Source organism: Python bivittatus, unplaced genomic scaffold (assembly GCF_059951505.1).
Source record: "Python bivittatus isolate LINGU-HERP-01145 unplaced genomic scaffold, Pbiv_v1 ctg000580_np1212, whole genome shotgun sequence".
Classification (NCBI taxonomy): domain Eukaryota; kingdom Metazoa; phylum Chordata; class Lepidosauria; order Squamata; family Pythonidae; genus Python; species Python bivittatus.
In genome coordinates this window covers 15735291-15744471 of record NW_028277087.1, presented here as the reverse complement: position 1 = coordinate 15744471, position 9181 = coordinate 15735291, and positions in this window count along the sequence as shown.

Sequence of the window (9181 nt, the reverse complement as noted above, 5' to 3'; positions counted from 1 at the left end):
GCCCCTCTAGTCTGGCTTGTCTGCCATCATGCACCAGGAGATGTTCTGTGATTCCAGCTTTTCTCAGCACTTCCCACGACTGAAGGCTTTTCCATCATCAAGGGAGCACATATGGGCTTCTTTTTGATGCTCTTTGCCTTTCTCAATTATCCAGCTGCATCAGCAATAAACACAACCAAACAACAACACAACAACAGCACAACACACAGCAGCCAGGAAGAATCACTTGAAAAGGCCAGGAACCCTTTTGCAGAGGGGCTCTGTAAAAAACCCAGGGCCCCAGACTCCGGCACAGAACAGGTCCTTCGGGGCCCTTCGAAAGGCCAGCAGGGTTGGGACAGTCTGATCTCCACAGAGCTGTTGTTCTAGAGGGCAGGGGCCATGGCAGAAAAGGCTCTCCTCCTGGGCCCCAAACAGGCCCCTCCTGCCATACCGGATGGGACAACCAGGGGGAGGACGTCCCATAAGTGGCCTGGCCCCCATCTGTGGAGGGCTTTAAAGGTGACCACCAGCACCCTGAATCGCCCCCGGAAGCAGGCGGGGAGCCAAGGCAGCAGCGTGTCTCCTGCACCCGGAAAGAGACACCATAGACTGCCTGCGCCAGCACTTTCTGCCCAGCTGAAACCTCCGAATGGTCTTCAAGGGCAGCCCAGGTACAGCGCCTTGCAGTAGTTCAGCTTGGGGTTGGGGGGGGCAAAGTGGCAGAGACAGGCCAGGCTCCCAACAAACAGCCAAAAGGTGGGCGTTCGCCACACACACCTTGCAACTGCTATGTGCAACTTCCCGCCCCATCCTGGCTTTGGAACCCCCGTGGAGCCAGCCTTTTGCCACGAGGTGCCCTCCTGCATGTTGCACTATAACTCCCATTGTCCTTGGCCAGGAAGCCCCTTGGCTGTGCTAGCTGGGGGTGATGGTTGTTCAAGCAAAACTCAGGCAGAGGTTGACCATGGGGGCACTTGGGATTCACCAGAACAAGCTGGGCATCTTGGAACCAAGTTAAATGGTTAAATCAGTGTTTGTCAACCTCAGCCACATGAAGAGGGGTGGACTTCAACTCCCAGAATTCCCCAGTCCACATGTCTTTGAATTGCCCAGGTTGAGAAATCCTGTCCTAGAGACTTATCAGGAGGCAAAGGAAGTTCCCTTGGTGTGATGCAGAACTGGTTTCCCAGGTGCTGGTCCCCAGCTTTTATTTAGTTGCTTGAATTCCCATTCTCTGGCCCTGGGATCCCTCCCCCCCCGTTCCTCATCTGAGTAGCATCATGGAATTCCTGCCAAAGACAGGAGCACAACGCTGAGCAGAACTGGGTTTACTGCAAGGATCCCTGGGTGCCTGCTGTCCAAGGAAGGGGACCCCAAACAACAGAAAGGCAGAGTTCTTGACACACTTGGGGGCAAAGAGGCAGGAAATCCTTGGGATCCGAGTGGCGGGCGAGTTTTGGAGAGGTGTTCAACAGGAGACAAGTGTAATCTCCCAACAGCCAGGCCTGGAGGAGGCAGTCAACACCATGGCGCTGTGTCTCTTGACCCAGGAAAGGGCCCATCGGCACTTTCACACATACACGGCTCCCTTGCTCAGCCAGCAGTGGTGGCTCTCCTCTCCTCTGGGCTGTGTGTATATACTATATCTGCATATATGTAAATGTTCTCCCACCCTTTCAGCCCACCCCCCCACTCCCACCTCAGCGGGGGTCCTTGCTAAGCGTTCTGTCTGTGCTTTCCCACAATAAAGGGTGCCTCCTGGAGATGTGATTTGCTTTCCTTCTTGAACAGCAGATGCACAGGGGAGGAGCATTTTTCTATGGGGAAACAAAAACCATATTGTGGGGCAGACAACAGGCTGTTTGTATATCGGAAGCTGTTTGTGTTTGTGTATTAGGGAAGTCCTGTGTCACTCCGGCTTGTTCTGGTTTGATCTGACAGTTGAACTATAGCGTGAGAAAGAAATCAAACTCTTCCCCCCCCCCATCAGTGGGTGATGCGCTTCCCTGTTGCTCGCCCCTCCCTTTCTTGGCCCTCACCCGCCTCTCCTCCACTTCCGGCCAGGGAACCCTCATCATGTCGGCTGATTTTTAATGGACAAACTTCCAGGAGTTTGGGGGTTTTCCCCTACCCAGACTGGGAGGCCAATGGGGTGCTCCGACCTGGATCTCGGGGCTGGCCAGGGGGTGCTGGGTGTAAACCGCCAATGCCCCCATGGACTTTCCAGCCACAAAGGCTGTGCGTTTCTGCCCACCACCTTGAACCCCAGGCAGCTGAGACCTTTGAGGCAGGAGAGAGAGTGGGATGAAGGTCCTGGCCTGGGGGCTGATTCTGGAATGTCCCCCTCTCTCCAGCAAACTGTCCTCCCTGCAAAGGGGGTGATCCACACTTTCCCGGGCAGATTAATTGGTACTTCCTGGCTCTGCGCAAACTCCCATCCCGTGGCAGAGCTGGCTGATCTCAGTTAAGGAGGGTCAGATATGGTTCGCTCTTGGATGGGGGACCATGCAGAAATCACACCTCCATGCACTGGGCTCCCCCATCAAAAACTGTCCCGGAAAGAAGCTGGTGCAAATCCACTTCCCTGATGTTCCCAAGCAAGGACTGGGGGGGGGGGTCCAAGGAGTCCAGCATGTGGGAAGGGGTGCCTGCGAGAGGAGCTGAACCACCCTGAGCGCCATCAGCAGCTGAGCTGGGTGGGGAGACTCTCGCTGCCATTCCTCCTCTGCCTGCCAGAGGGCGCTGTGGGGCTTTTGGGGAAGTGGCCCTTCCCGGTCTTTCGTGCGGGGCTTTTCTTGCCCCCAAGGGATCCCCAGCTTTCACAGCTCTGCGCATGCGGTTCTTTCCCCCTTTCTCTCATCCGGAGCTGCGTCTGGGCTACAGAGGATTATTTGGCCACGATTTGGCCCCCTTGAATGTGCTGCTGCTGGGCCAACCAAGATGTTGGCTTGGCAAAGGCTCCTGGTCCGTCTTTGCGGGGGGGGGGCTGGTGGGGGAAGGAGCATCCCCAGCTGCCAGAATTTGCAGATGGAAGAAGATGGGGATATAGCAAGCATCTCAGAAGACTCTTGAGATCCAGGAAGATCTTGACAAGCTGGAACGACAGGCAGCAACCAACAAGAGGAATTTCAACCGAATTTCCACATTCAGACAGGAAAACTCCAAGGCGTGAATATTGGATGAGGTAGGGCCATACACGGCAGCAGGATAAGCAGAAAGTAACCAGGGGAAATCACAAGCTGAATGTGAGCCAAGAGAGCGTCATCGTTCCAAAAAGGGCCAATGCAATCCTCAGCTGCAGCAACAGAAGTCCAGCATCAAGATCAAGAGGCGTCATTGTTCGTCTCTGCTCCGCGTCGCTCAGAGCACACCTGGAATATTGGCTCCTGTTCTGGACTCCAACTTCTAGGCATGTCCATGTCCTTGGCAACCTGGATCGTGTCCAGAGGAGAGCAGCCAAGATCTTGACTTCCTCACTTTCAGGGCTGACTGACTGCTCCCCTCTGCCAACTCTGAGCAGCGTCTTGTCCCCAATTCCCAGCTGGGATTCAGACCACAGAGCAAGTTCAGCAATAGCAACCGGGAACGTCCCTGAGGAACTGGGGTTTGCAATGAAAAGCATCACAATCATCAAGGGGAACCCATTGTGTGACTGAGAGGTGCTTATGGCAGTCCAGACTCCCTAATTTGGTGGAACAAGCATACTTTATCACCCTCCCAAAAAAACAGAAGGAAAGGGGCTGGGCTCACATGGGGGGGGTCTATTCCAGAAGAGGGGAGCAGTGACTGAAAAGGCACTCTTGCATGGGCCCTGAAGATGACAGTCTCTGACTGAGGGGACCCTAGCAAGCCCCTCCACTTGACCTTATTGGGTGGGCAAATGTTTCTGGGAAAAGGCGGTCCCACAGATACCCAGGCCCCGAACCATGTGCAGCTCCAAAGGTGACAACCAGCACTTGGATTGCACCCAGAAGCCAACTGGCACCCAGTGCAGCTTTCGGAGTGGAGGTGTTGCATGGATGCCTCGAGTTGCACCCTCAGTCCCGGAGATGCTGCCTTCTGGACCAGCTGTAACTTCTGAGTGCCCTTCAAGGGCAGCCCCTGGTACAGCGCATTGCAGCAGTCCAGTCGAGGAATGCCTAAGACACACTAGGTCCAAGGGGACCCCCAAATTGCCAACCAACTCCACCTGCAGCAACACAACCCAATTCGGAGTTAATGGTGGAAGGTCTCTGGAATGGGCAGGCCTTTGAACCCACAGCCGCTCCCTCTGAAGAGGGGCCTGGGAAGAAAAACAGATCTGGAACTGCAGGAGGTCCTGGAAATCTTGAGCGGGAGAAGAGAAGACATCATCACCCTAAGAACAGAAGCTGTGAGTCAGCCTTTCAAGGTAGGCCAGACTAGAAAACAAAATTGTGCAGGCTAATCCTACTTTTCTTACAAGGCTACAGGAAAAGATTCTTGCATTCTTGGCTTCCTGGCCAAGGACAGTGGGAGTGGTAGTGCAGGAAGGACACCTTGTGGCAAAAGGCTGGCTCCACGGGGGTACAAAATTGGGATGGGGCGGAAAGTCGCACCCAGCCAGGTGCAAGCAGCGTGTGGCAAATGCCTGGCTTTTGGGTCTTTGGTGGGAGCCTGGCCTGTCCCAGCCACTTTGTCCCCTGCCCCCCCACCTCCCCAGCAGCTTTTCCAGAGCAGCTTCCTTTGCCTTCTCACCCCCCTGGCATAAAGTGTGATCGGCACCTTCCGGGGAAAAGATTTCCCTCTGGAGGGGCTTCAGGACAGGGAGAGGCAGGACAGAGTGACAGCACGTAATCGACCGGGAGCTCCTTCCAAGACCTCCAAGCATGACCTTCTCAAGACTCTCACAGCCCGGGCAGCGCCAGGGTCGCTCCAAGACTGTGGGAGCCCTGCTGCCCTCGTCCGCAGCCGCCGATGCCCATGGTCCAGTCTGGTGGAGAAGGGGCTGCCTGGGCCCCCCTACACCCCCCCTCCAGGGCAGATCAAAAGCCATAGGGGCTCTTGGTGGGGGGCAGGGGCCCAGCCCAGTGGCTCCATCTCCAGGGAGTCAGCGCCTGCCCCAAAAATCAAACTCCCAGCTGTGTGAAAGCTTCCAAAGGAACGTGCATGGCCTGGGGGAATGGCAATGCTGAGCTTGAGCCCGGGGGGCTCCCTCTTCGGGGCCCCCACCCCTGGCCCCAGCGAGGGCGAGAAGTGCGTCTAACCCCACCTCCTACTGTCCCCATGCAAAAGAGGGGATCTGTGGGGATCCTTTTCTGCTGGCCCCCCTTTTTTAGGGGGGCTGGCGCTTGCCGGGGCTCTTTGCACCCCATCCAAAGCCAGCTCCCTGCTTCTCCTGGCTGCACGCAGCCACCGAGCGCAACCCAGACAATGGTCAGATAAAAGAAACCTGAGTCTGGGCCAGAACTGTAACCTGAGAGAGTGTCTCCAGCAAGACCCTCCCTAGTTCTCACAAAGGGTGGGGGGAAGCGCATTCAGATTCTGTTACTGTAACCTTATAACAAAAGTAGTAGCAGTTTGCATGTCTTTGGCTTCCAAGTTTGGTCTCCCTCGGAGGGCAGACATTACTCTTGCAAGTCTCAGCGCGCTTCCCCCCCCCCTTTATTTCATGAGAACTAGGATCATGTCTGAGATGCTTTCTCAAATTACGTTTCTGTCCCGGACTCAGATTTCTTTATCTGACCATTGTCTGGGTTGCGGCTCTTCCTCCTGTCCCTCAAGGTTATTCCTGCTTCCCATTACACCATGGCGGGGATGCATAAACCATGCCACGTATGTGTCCAGTGCTTTGGTCTGTACCCAGAAAGAAACAGCGCTTGTTTTTTCCAAAGACAGACCAAAACAGAATTGTTCAGGCAGGAGAGGGAAGGGGCTGGGCAGGCGGGTGGGACACATCATGCCGGACCCTTCAGTTACTGCCCTGTCACAGATAGAAAGAAGCATATAAGCTGATCCTTCTCACTGCATGGAATGCCCCCCCCCCATCCTTCTCATTCCAGTGTGTGGTTGGCCCTTGTTCAGCTTTGCAGGTACCCACAATGCTCATTTCTTTTTAATCTGATCATAATCTTGAATATTGCCCTTGCTTGTTTCTTTTGTCCTCGTGCCCCGGCCAGACTCCACTGGGAACAGACAGGGTATAAATACCGCGAAGTGAGTGAGTGAACAAGTCAGCGCAAGGGCAACTGGGGCAGAGGGAAGGAAAGGTGCTAGGAGGATGAGTGGAGGAACATGCAAGCTGGGAGCTACTGAGGGGAAGGGGGGGGCACATACTGGCCTTGTCCTGCTCACTCTGTAAAATCACTCCAGAATCCCTCCCCACTTTGATTTATCCAGGAGTTGGAACAACCAACATTTCTGGATTTTGCTTCTGCTGAACTGTAGCCGACGCAAAAGGTTTGACAGAATTTCCTGAATGCAAAGATTTGTTCTGGTTCGAAACAAAATCTGTTTCCCACTCCGTGCGTTTTTCAACCCAGAAGCACTTTCAAAGGCAAAGTGGATCTACTAACTTTCTAATTAACTTAATTAACTTAATTGTTAAGTCTTATGGTGCAGCTGAGGCTGAGAAGGGAGAACCTGAGCACGTGGAAGGCACCGCAGCCAAACAATGGAAAGCTCTGAAATGAGCTTTTTCTGGACGGTTTAAACAAAATCACTCCTTGATCCAGTGTATCCGCCCCCCCAGCTACTTCTAAGCTCTCATCAACTGCCTTCAGCGTCTGCTAAATGAAAGACCACGTGTAAAGGTTTCCAGGAAACAGAGCTTAGCTGCGTGGCCTGTAGTGGGCCCTTCAAAGAGCTGGTATCCCACTTCCAACCCAGGATTTTGTATCAGGACATCTTCTAACCCTACATTCTTGGATGTTCACTTTCCTATCTACCAACCCACTTGTTGTGACTCACTTCCTTCTCCAGAGAAGTCCAGAGCAAGGACAGGGGTCTCACATTCTGTCCGTGTTTTTATTGCATTATTTCGACAGTCATGTTTTATTTCCTGCACATTCAGTAAGTTCCAATTTTCAGCTTCCATCAGGGCTTGTTCTCGGCTGTCTTTTACATAATGAGCCAGTGCCTGTTTTTCTTCCTTGAGAGTTTGCTTGACTTGAAGGAAACCTCTGTCTCCATTTCTGCAGGGCAGATATAATCTATCAATATCACTACGGGGATGTAATGCATAATGCATGATGATGGTGATAGTTGGTCGCACAGTCAGCCAGATGTTTAGACTGGATTTGGCATTTTTGTCCACCTATCAAGTCCTTCCCAAGGACCTGGGATGGGCAGATGTTGTTGTGTGATGGTCTTAAAGGTATTGTTGCAGGATGGAAGCTGTTCCAAGTAAAGTTGCCTTTTGCAACTGACTGTTGGTGATTTTGTCAATGCTGATGGTCGTCAAGGGGTGCTCCAGATGTTTTGGGATTGCACCCAAGGTGCCTATTGGTACTATCTTTGCTTTCATTTGCCACAGTTTTTCCATTTCTATTTTCAAGTCTTTGTATTTTGTGATTTTCTCCAGGTCTTTCTCTTCTCTTCTGCTGTCTCTAGGTATTGCAGTGTCCACTGTCCAGACTTTTTTTGTCTTCCTTACCAACAATTGTTAAGTCTGGGGTGTCGTATGGCAGGTGCTTGTCTGTTTGAATCCTAAAGTCCCAGGACACTTTAGCTTCTTCATTTTCTGTCACTTTGTTTGTTTTGGGGTCCCACCACTTCTTCCTTGCAGGCAAGTGGTTGTTCCCCCTGGAGCCCATTGGCAAAGGCGAAGGGGCACATGCACCAAGTCTTCCTCCAGGACATGGTACAGAGTCATGGAGATGACCCTGAAGGAAGATTCAGAAGGCCTTACAGATACCAGGGCAGAAGCACCCTTGAGCCCTGGGGAAGGAGGTGGTGTTGGGAAGAGGCCCAGGCTGGCCCCTCCCTGACACCATGGGCTGTAAGCGGGGGGCGGGGAGCGCAACCAGGTCTGCAAGATCCTGTTGACAGAGCCAGTCCCAACAAAGCAGAGTCCTAGTCTTCCTCCAGAGTCTGTTTCTTGGTCTGGCCTATCTCATAGGGCTGACACACACACGGCCACTTGTCACTCCCGATCCCTCTGGTGGATGCTGAATCGCTACCACGCAGTGCCACCCTCCATCTTCTGGGAGAGGAAGACTCACACAGGGACTGTGAGACCCAGGAATCTGTGAAAGGGGTGTGTGGGAGTGTCCTGGGCCCTTCCCCGGGGAAGGGGAGCCCAAGTGACCCTCCTGTGAACATGGGGGAGGACAAAAGGGATGCTTTCCCCCCCACAAGTGGAGCTCAAGGGAGTCCAAGAGACAGGATTCCTAGGTCAGGCCTTGGATCCCAGTTGCTTCCTGTCCCACCTGGAAGACCTCCGTTGCTTGCTCCCCCAAAGCGAAGTTCCTCTCACTCTCCCTGGGGGAGAGCCAGAGAAAATCACCAGCAGCTTCATGGGCACCCTACATGTCAATGACATTCCCAACAGCTGACAGTTGGTCCATGTCCAGCGTGGTGCAAAGGTGAAGGAAAACCCAGGTTCAAGTCCTCCCTCAGCCACAATATTCACCAATGGATGATAGGCCACTCCTGACTCTCAGTCCAAACAGCCTCACTAGAGGATGGGAAAACTGAGGGATGGGTTTCCTGGAGAAGATACATAGTAGACAGATGGGTAGGGTCCTGGAGGCCAATGCAGATACACTTTGCTTGATCACTGTTCAGATCTGAGTTTGGAGCCAGAGCTTTGCTTGGTCCTCCAAAGATGCCCCAACAGTCTGCTGGTGCTCACCAGCTTCCCAGGGACTGAACCATGGCTATAGACAGAGATCAGCCTGTCCTTGCTTCATGCCATTGCTTTTCCACATTTTCCTGAGGGCAATGTTGGGTTTTATATCAGAGGAACCAGCAGGGCTCTATCCGCTCTGATGGGCAAATCAAAATATTTCTGTCTTCAATGTCAGGTCCTCCCTGATAGATTTGATCATGGGTGCAGCGCAGACATTTGCTCAGCTATGCACACACAGAGTTTATAGATGGATGGATTGGCTGGCTGGTGGTATTTCTGTGTTTTTGTTTTTGCTTCAATGAAAGAAGCTGTTACTTCCAGCTAAGCCTTTAATAACCAAAGCCACAAAGTCCTTCAGGCTAACTGATAAACTGTCAGCGGAGAACAACT